This window comes from Chroicocephalus ridibundus, chromosome 4 (assembly GCF_963924245.1).
Source record: "Chroicocephalus ridibundus chromosome 4, bChrRid1.1, whole genome shotgun sequence".
Classification (NCBI taxonomy): domain Eukaryota; kingdom Metazoa; phylum Chordata; class Aves; order Charadriiformes; family Laridae; genus Chroicocephalus; species Chroicocephalus ridibundus.
In genome coordinates, this window is record NC_086287.1 from 79,171,868 (window position 1) to 79,186,140 (window position 14,273).

The following is a 14,273-nucleotide window of genomic DNA, read 5'->3' on the forward strand; positions in this document are numbered from 1 at the left end:
TCCTTAGTGATGCAACTGGAAAACGCATGTGTGAATGTACTACAAGGTAGTCTGTCACAGTTCATATAGCATTAGCTGAGGCACAACTCTGTGATGTGTTTTCTACATGTAATCCTTGGCTAGGAATAGGATCTTTCCTTCTCACCTGGAGAGTATTTTCAGTTCCTTTTACAATGTTCTCGCCAGACATTTTCCTGACTTTGGCCAAAATTTTATTGACAGCAGTATGCGTTTCATTGTCTAATTCTTGAACTGTGTTTGAGATGGGAACAGTACCTTCATTTCCTGACACCATTTTGAGAAAATCTGACAGCAGTCCCAGCACTGCCTCACCAGCTATGACAGGGCTATGGCCAGGGACTGGAAAAGGATGCACCTTTCAGACCTATCTCCAGTGGTTCTCTGTGTGCTGAGCTTCACCCTCAGGAGCGGCACTCAGGAGTATATAGGCCTCAGTGACTTAGCTATCTGAAAGACAAAGTCATCATAACTCTCTCGCAGTGTGTTGAACTAGCACCTGTGTAACACTGGAATTCCTCAAAGAGGTACAGAAGCAATACTTAATATTAATGATCTGAGTATTTCAAGCAGAAAAAGATCCTTTGCAATGTGAGCCCTTAAAGAGTTTGCTACTGTTTAGTTTTCATAAGGAGAATCCTCTTTTCCCTCTTTTCACATTGTAGAGTTTTTATGAAATATTGCTACCTTTTTTCCCAGATGATATCCTGTGGACTTTCTCCTGGATTCCTATCAGTCACTAACTATCATTTCCTCTGACGTTACCTTTCAGATCTTTTACTTTGTAAAAAGTCTTTTCTGTGACAATCTAATGTAAAGAGTAATCTAACAATGAGAGCCTGGAGGCAAAAGTCTCCTCCTGTTAATACGTTTGTTACAGAAATACAACTTTCTATGAAGATTGAAGCCCTAGTTTATGGGATTGGAATCTGGCTGGGCTTCAGCCTAAAGAGAGAAGTCTTCCGACTAAGAAAAACTGTTCTACTATGGTTTTCATTGTTAGTGCTGTATACTAAGTACTCAAAGGTTATGTGCTCCTTATAGGGCCCAGCTCTAGCTACCATATTATAAACTATGGTGTTTGTTATTTAAGTTGAAGACTGATGAAAACCCTTGAGAGCTTTTTGTATTAACTGTCTGAAGTACTGCCAGCATGGCATATGCTTTGTTTCTTGTAGAAAAGGCATAGGGTAATAGACAGTTGGCAGTGGTTGGTTTTCTAATTACTTGGCATGCTCCTTGTTTCACAGGCTCACTGGCAGTTTCGGAGAAACAAGAGGATAAACATAAAACTGATCTTCCATCCATACAATGGCACCTTAGAGGGTCTGAGAGAAAGTTCCAGTCAAATCCACATGCATTCAGGTAAGGATCTTATATAACTTTTCACTATAAAACACCGATAGAATGAAAGTTTTAGATAGAGTAAGAAGCTTTGATCACTGTGCTTTACTGAGCAAAATATTTGTAAAACTTCAAGTTTTAAGGATCAGGTCAGAGTCAGAGCAGAAATGACTGCATCTCTATCTGAAAAAACTTGCAATCATTGCAGGAAGACAAAGCCTGAGGGAGGAGGAGCAGTAAATATTTTCAGAGACATAAAGAATTAGATCACTTTAAATAGGTTGCCTCATCAATGTTTTGATTCAAGCTGATGTTCTATGCCCTTCTCCTCCATTCTGTTGTTATGGCAGGCTAATAATTTATTATGCTATTGTCAAAGCAGACAAGGTGGCTTTTTCTTATCCAGAAATTATGTGCTGCCAAACCTAAACCAGAATCTGGATTTTAAAAAAACAAACAAGCTATCGTGACTTAAGGAGTACAGTTTCATCAGATTAATTTTGTTAGTTTCATCTCTCCACCTTGGAAGTTATGCTAGTATAAATTTAGATGCCAATTTTTGGAAGTGGCCTGGGAGTGTTCAAAAAGAATAATTTAGGCTTAGTGATTCTGACTTTGCTATAGTCAACACAGAAAAGGGGTATATAAGAGGGTTGTGAAAGCAAATCAGAATGGAGGCCTGAACTAGATGATCTAAAACACTGTCTGGAGGAGGTACTAATGTCACAAGGTTAAACTTAACCTTTGCCTGACATTCAGAGGTGCTGTAGAAATGCAGATCCTCTCACACAGACCCAACACTGACAACACTGAGCACTTTGCAGAACTGAGTACAAGCTTAGTTGGGCTTCCACAGGTGAGACCACCTGAGAATGTCTAGTGAGTAAAATACAAGTTTCTGCCTAATAATGGCAAGGAAGCATATGCAGGAATTTTGCAAACACACATATTTATGATAGTAGAGACAGAGGTCAGGGTATGTGCTAGCTTTGATTATATCGAACACTTGTGTTATAGTGAGTTCAGTAGTTTTATACATGGAATGATACTATTACTCATTCCTATGCTCTCCATCTGAGCATTCTTAACATATATGTCCTCCTAGCCCACATAAGCAGACAGAAGGATTGTCAAATTCCTGTACAGGTGGGAAATTAAGTCATTTGCCTAGAGCTACAAAGGAAGTCATGAGATTCAAGAGGCTTCTTATCTCCTGTTCCATGCTCTCAATCACAGGACTGTCTTTCCTCCCTAATTTTTTGTAGTTGTCCACAGTGATCCACAAAAACAATGCACTTGATTTCTCAGTGAAGTAGATTTCATAGATATAGAATAAAGGGCACATTAAAAATCTTTCTACAGCTACACCTAATTACCCAGGCTCTTGAATACGCGTTGCAGAAGTTTTGTCTACCTGTGAATTCATCATTCTCACTGCTCAGCTTTAATTACTTAACTTTTTCTTCTTTGATTAATTTGTATTGCTGTACCATTGATGTACTCATCGTTCTACTTAAAATAATTGAATAATGAAAACTTAACATTCTTTGCATGTGGTGTCTATAAATTTACACCTAACAAACCTTGAATGTAAGGTTTCCAAGCCACCTAAAGAAGAGCAACTCTCACTATTCTGTTGTAGTGTTTATCACAGTAAAATAGTGGTTTTTTCACTGGGCTATGTGTTCTGAGCAAGATGCACAAGCACATAAAGCTGGAGAGCCCGGGGCTGTATTTGATCATAAGCTTCACGCAGTTTGACTGGGTCAATGAGTTTTTCCAGACAATTTAGACAATTTTCTCTCTGCAGACAAAATCTCTGGATTTCTCCTTAGTGTTTATCAAGGTTAGCTTTACAAAGTATTTCAGAAGTCTCTCTTTTTCTTTTTCTTTTTTTTGTTTTTGGTTTTTTTTTTTTTTTTTTTTTTTTTTGTTGTTTTCTGTTTTAATTTTAAATTTGTACGCGCCTCCTTCTGGTGCGAAATAAAGATACTGATACTGATTTACCCTTCTACAGATTTGTCTTAACGTGTTAGATCAGCGTGGTCACTACCACTGTATCTTGTGTTAAAGCAAAGTAGGATTAGCTGTCCGGAAGTATATCTGGACTGTCAAGGGCTCACATGTCATCTCTGCTATAAGTATCTCCACACAGAGAGTGGGAATGCAGGATATGCAGAAGAATGGATGCCAGCACTATCTGCAAACAGCACAGCAAGTGTTTTTCCAGTTGATGGAGACAAGGTGGTGCAATTAAGCCTAGCAGCATGACACAGCACTGTTGGAATGGCTATCACTTCTTAAACTCTTTCTTCCAAAAGTTCACCATCACAGTTCTTGATTAACCCCCCTTTCTGCTGCTAAAGTGTAGTTGGAATTTAGAACTTTCTAATATTACACTCTTCCATGTTTCTCTGTTTCAGTACTATTTTTTTGAAGTATGTAAATCTGGCCAGAGTATTTGTTGAGGGACTTGGCATTTTGGTACGGAACTATTAAATGTAATGAGGTTTGAAGCACAGTTTGGAAGGCAAACCTATTTGCAGGCCTGATTTGTACAGTGCATCAATTATTTGTGCATCTGAAGTGAAACAGTACTATGTGTAGAGGCTTTGTGGGGCATGGGGCTATATTATACTATATTGTCCCTTCTTATTGGAATAGTAATTTTTTAGTTCTGACATTTAGGTTGAAAGTTCCTGAGCTGAAGCACAAGTAAGGCTTTGTTGTGACATTACTGGATTTAGTTAGCAACATCACAGTGAAACTGAAAAAAAAACAGTAGTAGTTCAACATAGGGGTTCGTTTTTTGGTATTGGAGCAGTCTACTTAATCTTAGAGTGACTGGCTATATGGTTCATATGACAAAAAGGGAAGTTGTTAAATTCTTTATGGTATCCATGAAAACTGATAGTGGATTGCTAGAGGCTAAACTTCTATTCTTGATTTTGTCAGTATTATTTTGTGTAGAAAATTAGAGCAATTACTTAAGGCATAGTAGAGATCACTGAAAATAATAAATAGAATATTTTAATATCTTAATATGTTTGCTGTTTGTACGAAGCAAGGTGAAAAAAAGCAACAAATAAACCTGTAGAACTTGTATCAGTAGTGCTTAGTTTTACATCCCATTTAGCGCAAAGATAAAGCAAATCAGCCCATAACAGAAATAACCAAAAAGAAAATGAATGGACCTAGGGAAATGGAATAACAGAAACACTAAGTGTGGTATAAATAAGAATTTTACTAGTTTTATAGGAGGGTCTTAGACACAGGCCTTTCCCAAGGTAGTACTAGGCTATTAGGTATCTTTCCCATTAGTATGCGATACCCATAGCTGAGACACAAGTGTTGGAAAGCTGGATAACGGTGATGCTGTTGACGTCTATTGTGCATTGTAAATAATACATAATAAGGTAATTTTTCTTTTTCATTTTTATCACCCATCTTTGTGGTCAAACTCTTCCCTTGAAGATCCCTTGAAAAGGAAAAAAAATGTGTACTCTCTTCTCTTGAGTCATTTGGCTGCATTAAGATTTAACAAAAAGCAAAAAAAATGATACAAAAATGATGTAGTCTTATCAGAGTGAAAGACTGTAACAGGGATTTTACTGCATGCCATACAGAACCTAAAGTAGGTTTCCATGTTTCAACCCAACAATTAGAGCATATCCAGCTCAATGGGTCTTACAGTATCTGGAAGGAGCTATTATTTGTGAAGCAAATTCATGTGTGAATAGACACATTGGCAAAAGTGTGCTGAGAAATGCCACCAATGGTCTGTTGAAGGTTTTAAAGGATTGACAAAGAGTTTCAAATAATGTAAGTAGGTAATAAATGACTTCAAGGTGCAAAAGGTAAGACAACCATTTCAACAGTCACACAGAATAATAAAAATATCTCAGTACCTATATTTGAGAAATATGGGTCAAATGTGTTTGTCAGATATTGGAGTAGATCAGAAGTCTCGTGATCAAGTGGTGGTGTATTTCATGATCAGCAGTGAATTTGTTTCCGTGGTGTTAGATACAGTGGTATGTCTCAAGCACAAAACTACACACGTGAATTAAGGTCAAAATCATCTTTAACTTGAAATGAGTACCAGTCAAAAATGTAATACGTATTTCACAGCAAATTCCCAGTTCAAAAAACCCCCCAACATTCTGATTTTGCAGGTGATTTAGCATTCTCTCTATTGACATCATGTGCCATTTAATTTTGAGCCCTAATGGCTCAGTGTGGTGCTGCTCAGTAGCAAACTCTGCAGTCTCAAGTCACGGACCCAGAAAAGGGTACACAATTAGTGAGTCACTTCCTGGGAAAATTGTGTTTGGCAGGATTCTGCCTGTCCATCGCTGATATGGGATGGGGAAAAAGGGAATAATGTTCTTCCAGCGTTATCAAAAGATTTTTGTTGAAGGAGGAAAATACAGTTTTCAAAAATAGTCTTCAATTACAATGGCTGAACCACTGTGCTGAAAATCATGAAATTTTTCTGGCTTCATTCATTGCATGGATTCTAACTGCCATGTCAAAGAAGGCAGAGGACCTAGTGATACTGTTCTTACCGTGCAAATGAAATTCATCACCAGGCAGGTGTTCCATCTTTAGAGAACAGGGCAGACCCCTGGGGGAGAGAATATGTGACTTTAAAATTTCAGAATGCTTCACTGTGCCTTTGAAGAAAGCTGACAGAATATTTTCATTTAGTAGATATTTTCCATTTCTTATGCCCCTTCAGCTGTTGGATTTTCAGTTTATTCAATTTTAGTATTATCTCTTGCACGTTTGCCCTATCCTTCCATGTCTTTCAGTGGCATTCATTTCTGTAAAAGTGTCTTGCTACGTTATGCCAAGATAAATACTAGCAGAACTGGATCTATGCTAGGAAATTGCACCAGTGTAACTACAAACTGAGATAGTTAAATCAGCACTGTGCATAAACTTAAGTGCTTTGCAGGATTTTAGTCAAAACACTTTAAAAGTAATGTTAAAATCTGGTTTTGTACCAGCTTTAGGCCGAACTCAGCCACTTGTATTCATATTGTATGCTTTGCTGTGAGTATGCCGCAAGTGTGTTCAAAACTTAAGACAAAGTACCACTGAAATTGTTTAGAACTTAAGGATATGCATCTGTTTAACCTCTTTCCTGACTCAGAAGGTACTTAAGCATATACCTAAAGATACAGTTTTCTGCTGAATAAGTACGTTCATTTCTTAAAATGGCAGTGAAGAAATTCTTATTTTGAATGTAATAGGAAAATTCCTAGAATCAGTCAGCCAAAGATAATTGCTGTTTGGAGAGCTTTGAATGCACACAGTAAGAAAAGTACATTTTATCCAAGGAAAAACATACCTCTTTAAATCAGTACAACCCACAAGGCAATATTATTTTTATTAACACATATGCTGTAATGCTACAAGTTGTTATATGTTTGACTTGACCCAATAATCACACAACATAAATGATATTCAAACAGGAATGTATTGCACTGCAAAGATTAATTAACCTGAAGGTTACTTTACACCATTCTTCGGCGCAAAAAGTATAATTTAGTCTAAGGTTACGGCCCCTTTACCTTGCCAGAGTCCTTTAAAATAGTTCTGAAAATTCTTTTCTGACGAGCAAGGCAATAAATTATTCCACAGGACATATTAGGTAGTGCAAAATTCTGCCAGTAGACCTACTTCAAAAGTTACAAACCACACAGCTGACTCTTGTTGGGCCACAAGCACTCGAGTAATTATCCATTTCAATGGTCAATTACACTAGAGAAGAATTTTACATGCGTACTGCTCAGCTGAGCTTCACAGAGCCAAAAAGATTATTGGTCCTCTCCCAAGTCTGAGAGACTTCCATCCAGTGCCATGCCCTCAGGAATATCCCTTCTTCGTCTCATTTTTCAGTGCTTGCATGATTCTGGTTGAGAAGTTAACTAAGCCTGTAGAATCTGAATCACTGAATATTATAAAATATTTTTTACTTTTTTACATATAATGCATTTATATCTTTTCTGTGCAAAAAGAGTGTCCAAGAGTCTTCAGAAGATACAAATATTTTTATGAAACCAACTCTTGGGTTAAATTTTAGATGCTTGCACTCAGTCTCTCTTTCCTAAACTCAGAATGCAAGTTGTTTGCCCTACTAGCCTCCCTATCAAATCGTTAGACTTCAAGGTCCAAGCTCTTTGGAAGGCTTTTAGGAGGAATATTTGTGTAATCCGAAGGGATTCACACTACTGTATGTTTCATTTCTGTAGTCTGGATGCCTCAAAACTTGCTTTTTCAGTGTGTTGGAATTTGATTTATGCTGCAGAATATGCTTACACAGATCTCTGTGAGATTTTTCCCTACCTATACAAAAGGCAAAACACTTCTCTTTTCAATCTCGTTTTCCTTTCCCACAACTCTATTGCCCCTCTTCTGTACAGAGAACATGCTAACTTATTTAAGTGGTGCACAACACAGTATTTTAACATTAATCCTTAATATTGTTTTATTGAAATGAGTAAACTTATATTTTTTACTGTCTCATACACCATTATAATTTCCTTTACTGTGTTAAATTCAGATGTAATTTAGGATGGAAAAATACATTTTAGAATTACACCTGGAGCATGTAGTATTAGTATGACTTTTCCATGGCATGACAGTGATGTTTCCACAATCTATACATATTGATTTAGGCTGATAATAAACAATTTGATTAGGCGCTATCTATAGGCTGTCATTTCAATCACTGTCACTGGTCCAATAGAGTGGAAGGCAGCTAGCAGACACATATGGCAAGATTTCTCAAAATAAGAAACTCTGGCCTGATTAGAGCCCTAGGTTCAGTGAATTGGACAAGACAGCTCAGCTGCCAGGTTATTAACTCCCTCAGAAAATACTCTGCCTTTTCCCCGGGGCCAGCCTGAATATTCTGATCTGGATCGATAAGCAATCTCCGGTGTGTACAAAATGCCAGCTAGAATCATTTGTCTCAGTGCAGTCTCCTTACAAAGGATAAAACACCTGCAGTATATGGCCTTCTCTCCCTCCTCCCCCACCTTCCCCTTTTTAACTAATGACCCACAAAGAAGGAAGAAGTAACTGAATCTATTCCATCATCAGGAAGGCTCTCTCAGGTTTGTTTTAATGATCACAACGGCTACCTTTCAATCTTATAAAAATTATATCAGTCATGGTTTCCCTGTGGCATGTTTATGTAAGTAATGTGAACTGCGATGTAATGACAAGTGTACAGATGTCATTGTAAGAGGGCCCTTGGCAAGAAGATATCTCAGAATGTCAGAATTTTAATAAACAGCGGACTGCTGGTAGGGTTCTCTTTGGTGGTTGTCTTTTATATTTGTAATATGTGCTGTGATCTGTTGCTTGGGCCAGAGATTTTTCAAGAGTGTTTAGCAGCAAAGGATACTTTAAAATTGATTGGAACAGAAGAATTATTTTCCAGAGCGGTGGTGGTTGCCCTGTCTGGTACATATCCGCAGTTTTGTTTCTAGTAGTGGTGGATTGTAGACAGGTAACTTGTACTTTCTTTAGATAAGTGCCAAAACATGGAATTTTCTTCTGGTTGAATTCAGAACCATCCAAAGCTCTTAGACCTTGTTTTCTCAAGAGCGAAAACCATAAGATGCCTTACCCTTCCCTCTTTTGGTTAGAAAGTGTAGCAGACTTGAGAGGAAAGTCCCTGCTTTGACACCTCAGCACTGTCCCATTGTTCTTTTAATCCCAGGCAAAATCCAAATTGTAGACGGGAAAGAAAATAATATTAATAAGAACAATCCTTACAAATATGAGAGACATTTAGCACTTGAAAGAAAATATGACTGTGATAGCAGGATGATAAAGCTCCTTGCTGTTTTTTTCATCTGGATTATGCAAAAATTGAGAATCACGTGTGTTGATACCTGTCTCGGAGAGAGTGGTCAGCTGTAAAGTTAACACAAAGCAAAGAATTTCCAGGTCTTGATGTGTGCAGCTTCAGTGTTTGGGTTCTGATTAATTGAGAACCCTTGTCCTTTTTCAATATTTAGGAATGGATATGTGCTTTTTCTTTCAAAGTTCTGCTTAATGGACATCTTTGGTGAAATTCAGTTCTGTCTTCTTACGTAACACTTCAGAATTTGTTCCCTGGCTGCACTCATTATCTTATATGCTCGAATTGAAATGCAGTGAAAAAGAATGTTTATCTACTAATGGGCAACCTTGACTCAAATTAAAATCAAATTAATGCAAAAATGCAGAAAAGCCCCAAACACCCAAGATTCTTTCCTTCACTGGCACAAGACAAGACCTTCTATTGCCCAAAAAGTATATAGCATCATATGTCCCATGTAGTCAAGAAATAAAAGCTAAATCTCCTTAGCTATCTATATTGAATATTTACTGAGTAAATTCTTATACTAAATACTTCTTTTTGCATATGGATTAAAATTCTTTCAAGAATAGAGGCCAGTTTTAATTTGTTTTTCCAGGCTATTGAACTAGCTCCTCATCCATTCGTAAATGACGGCATAGTTCTGACCTCAGTTTACATAACTGTTTACCTCTATGTGCCTACAGAAAACCTGTTTTGAGTTAATGTAAACTGGAGGTTCGCACCTAGTTCAAAAATAAAGTGGTTTTTTTGTGTCACATTTTCTCATGACAAATCAGAAAGAAGCATTTTTCATTTGTACTGCCATCACTTGGAAAAGAAAAGAAGGACTCTCTGTCCTTCTTTGCTGCACGAAGTGTCTTTGCCCTGATAGTGTCAAGCAATGAGAATACTGCTGCCTTCCGGACAGTTTCTTTCATATTTGCTATCCAAAACTTTAGGAAATAAATTATGCTTTAAAAAAAGAATGATGTAAGGAACAACTTTAATGAATTGATTTCTCAATGTAGAAAACATATTTCCCATCAAGACACCTATTAGAATGTTTATCTCGGGGAAAATGCACACAGTTTATATGAAAAACTGATGTTATGTTAATTTCCATTATTATATACAGATAATATTGAGGAAGATGGAACAAAGTGCCTTTAAACCAAAGCTGATGACATTTTTTTTCTTGTTTGCTACAGTTTTATTGTAGTGAAATATGTTCATTTTAGCAGTGGAAAACCGCCCTAAATAGACAGCATAAGAGCAATAAGATGTCACATTGCAGAGCACAATTTTAAAATGATGTGCTCTAGAAGTAAGGCTTTTAGACGTTTTGGTTTATGTATTAAAACTTCCCACAAATTTGATTGAGAATGAGCCTTTGATGGATATTTGCTGCAGTTATGCTGCATTAGACTCGATTTATCCACCACCTCTCATTGTTGCTATTGATTGATTTTTAAATTAGATGAAGGCAATCAGTAAATACCACCCAATCAAGTCCTAAAAACATACAGGAGATTAGACAATTTAGGGTAATCAATGAAAATATTCTGTGATTTGCTACCACTCAATTTTGACCATAAATTACGACAATAACTTGCAAGTTAGTAAGCCATAAAACAAGAGCATGTGACAAGAAAAACTATAAGAAATGAATTAAGGAGATGAAGAGGAACCACTAGTGTTGTCATTTAATGAGACAAAATTACTCTTTATACATATCTTGCATTTCTAGTTGAGTCGTGCCAACAGTAATGGAGTACAAGAGCACAAGCACTTCTCTCAGATTTTTTTTTAATTTTTTTTGTTGTAATATAAAAGCTGTTCTTTTGTGTAACAAATCAGTTTGAACAATAACTAATCTAGCTAATTTTATTGCAGCAGATAAATTAATGTAATTTTAGTTTTAAAACCTGCTGCTTGCTAAAACCCCTCACCTAAATCACAGGCACTTGCAAACACTAATTTTAAAGTCACACTTTTACATGGTGTTATATCCTTCAAAGTTTAAAATGTAGCAATAATTGAATGTTATTTTAGACCAACGCTTTGAAAGAGCTGTGCTTATACGCTGTTTTTCTGTGATACATTTCACCCATTTTCTATATTCACACAGCAGTCTCACCAGCAACTAATAATTCACATGCCTTAAAAAAATCTGTTTTAAAGTTTATTTACTAGTTGTAAATATGTGGTCGGGTTCTTTCTATTTATAATTTCAGTATCTATTTGGAATTTCTAGGCAGTATCTATGTAGTATTTCTAGGCTGAAAAGCTGCTTAGAAATACATAATATAAACAACCATTAACAGCTATCGGCTTTATTGGAATAAATTGTTGAAATAAAGCAAATATTTATCATAAACGTGCTCCCTTCAAAAAGTAGTACAGATGTGATACTGCTGAGTAGTGTGCAAAAGTTGTCTTAGTTAATGCCTTTATGATCCTCCTTAGAATAATAAGGAACATTTAGAAAAGATGTACAGAATAATTTTGGGAAGCATTGATCATCGAGAAGGGTGATATTAACATGATGCCTTCGACAGAGGAAAATTTATGTGCCTTTTTCCACACTAAACAGAAATTTGAGAGGGCTGCAAACTGCACAGTACACCTCGAATGGTGATGAGAATTAAACATAGGACACCGCTATAGGAGAAAAGAACACCCTTACTGCAGTCACACACACTGAAATATAGATGATGTAGAAAGTGCCTTAGTAGAGCTGGGTGACAGAGCATTTTCTTTGCTAGCACATAAAGGCAAAATACACAGATGGAATAAATACTGAAAATATACGTATTCATATTTACCATGATTTAATTAATTTCATATTGCAGTGGGAAAAAACCCAGAGTCGGAAGAAGGCGTTAGTGATGTTTCAAACAAAAGATTAGTCAGCAAATACTGACTCTGTATCAGCGGGTAGACTCTGTGTGAGAGAATCAAGAATTAGAACATCAGGAGTATTTAATGCAGAAATTCAAAGCACTTGCAGTAGTAGACAGATGTCTGGCACTAGCTTAAAAAAATAAAAAAAAAAGGTAGTTGTTCTTAGCTAGTTCTTTTTTTAAAGTAATTTCCTTCAGCCTAGTGTTTTAGAATCAGAAGTCACTTTTCAGTGCAAGTCTGTGAAACAGAATAAGTCCATGTAAGTGCTGGGCCCCTTGCAGAAACACGTTTCTCTCTGTCAAAGACACTTTCCCCCTGAATTCTGAATTTAGCATTAGAAAACTGTCCAGGTCTGGTCTTTCAGATTTTCCCTGTTGTCCAGTCCATCTGTCTAAGGCAATCCAGCTTGAAGAGGAACTATGTGAATGCCTAATAGAACAGAAAAACACCCCCAGCTTGCTAAATCTTTTGTTTTGTTTTGTTTTTTTAAAGATCATTGAAATGGACTTTTCATTAACTCCTGCATTTTACCACTTTCTACAGGCTCAAAAGATGTTAAGAAAGAAGTAAATTCAGTGCTAACAATAGCTTTTCTTCCTTTCAGGTAAATTTGGTAGTAGAGGAAACTTCTGTGTCTTACATCATTTGCATAACTTCTGAAAAGACTGTAAAATGAGACCTGGTTCTCAAAAATAATATTCTTCCCTCTGTAAGAACCATTATTTCTGAAATTTGAGATTTTTACTTTAATTTGAAATCTCCTTTGAAAATCCATTTCCAGCTTCTTTCTAAAATACTCTGGATGTGATTAAACCTTTGGAAATCTCATGGAAATTTGCAAAATACGCAGCTAAGTTGTGAAGGCAGGAAATGAAAAAGCTCAGAATTGGGATGGACTTTGAAGCATTTGCATTCTCATATTTAAATAATTGCTTGAATTACATCCGAGCTATAACTTTCCACTCATTGTAATTTTTTTGCATTCTGTCTAATTAACAGTACTCAAGACAAAGCAATGTTTACACTATTTCATTATATCAACATACTGTGTTCAAAGTCCTGTTTCGGTGAGTTAAAAAATCTACAAAACAAAACCCCAATAACCTCTAGCAAGGAGAACAGGAAAGGGAGAGAAAAAAGAAAACCCCTGACTTAAAACAAAGACAGGGACCTACTTTGCAGTTCCTGATGGACTGGTGCAATACAATGAAGCTGGTGTATTCAATATAACTTTGAGAATAATTGCCTGGGAGGTAACCAGAAGTAGTACATTTTACTTTATCATGGTACATAAATAAAAGGGCAGACTAATTAATCATATAACTTACTAAAAGTGCTTTTTATTTTGCCATTTAGTATGCCAGAAAGATAATTTTCTTTAATGTATATACCCAGTATTAACATGATTTAATCCATCATGTTCTGTATTATGAAATTACTTTGTTTTACTCCCTGATCCAGCTGAAGATCATTAACCCACACTATTATCTAAGTCATACATCATTTGAGTGTATTACCTCATATAGCAAAAAAGCTACTTCCCTCGGTTATACACTCCAACTAAGAAATCATTTTTTCTGGATCTTGCTGACAAGTAGAGCTGTTCTCATTAGAAAGCAGATGGTTCACTATTTCGATTCTGTTTTACCTTCACATATGCTCCAGCTCAGAGTTCTTTGCTGCCAGTCACCTCATTGTTTGCCTCTTGCAATGTCCACATCCTGTATTCCAGACCTATCTATAAAATGTGCTAAGCAATCGAGTATTTTGCCTTTCCCCAAGACCTCCTCTTTGAATGCCTCATGTACTCTGCATCCTCACTTGTTGTAAGTCAGTCATCAAAAAGCAATGAAAATGAATCTAATCATCTGAACAGTAGCTGAAGATCCCCGAGTTTTGCCTGCGTCTGTTAGTTGAGAGTGCCAAAGATGTAATTCACACATTCAGATTTGAGGTTGGGCCTGAAGTCACACCACTGGTGAATTTGCCTCAGTAGAGCTTTAGGGATGAATCTGGCCTTCTATCATTTCTTGCAGTTTGAAGTTACGGTGTTTATGATATTGATATTTCCACCCTCTGAGTCTATATAATGCATGTTCTGCTTAGGCTGCTATGATACCATGGGTGCTTGGACGGTGTCAGT

At 36.6% G+C, this 14,273-nt stretch overlaps 1 long non-coding RNA gene across 12 annotated transcripts in view; it reads left to right on the forward strand.

The window, feature by feature from the left end:
• LOC134515420 (uncharacterized) overlaps positions 1–14,273 on the forward strand; it is a 229,911-nt gene that overhangs the window by 119,339 nt on the left and 96,299 nt on the right. For 10 of the 12 annotated variants that reach the window (XR_010070993.1, XR_010070987.1, XR_010070986.1 and 7 more), the window contains 2 exons: positions 1,269–1,383; positions 3,173–3,208. This is a non-coding gene — a long non-coding RNA (uncharacterized LOC134515420). The remainder of the gene's footprint in view (positions 1–1,268; positions 1,384–3,172; positions 3,209–14,273) is intronic. The other 2 variants (XR_010070988.1, XR_010070991.1) reach the window with 1 other exon arrangement.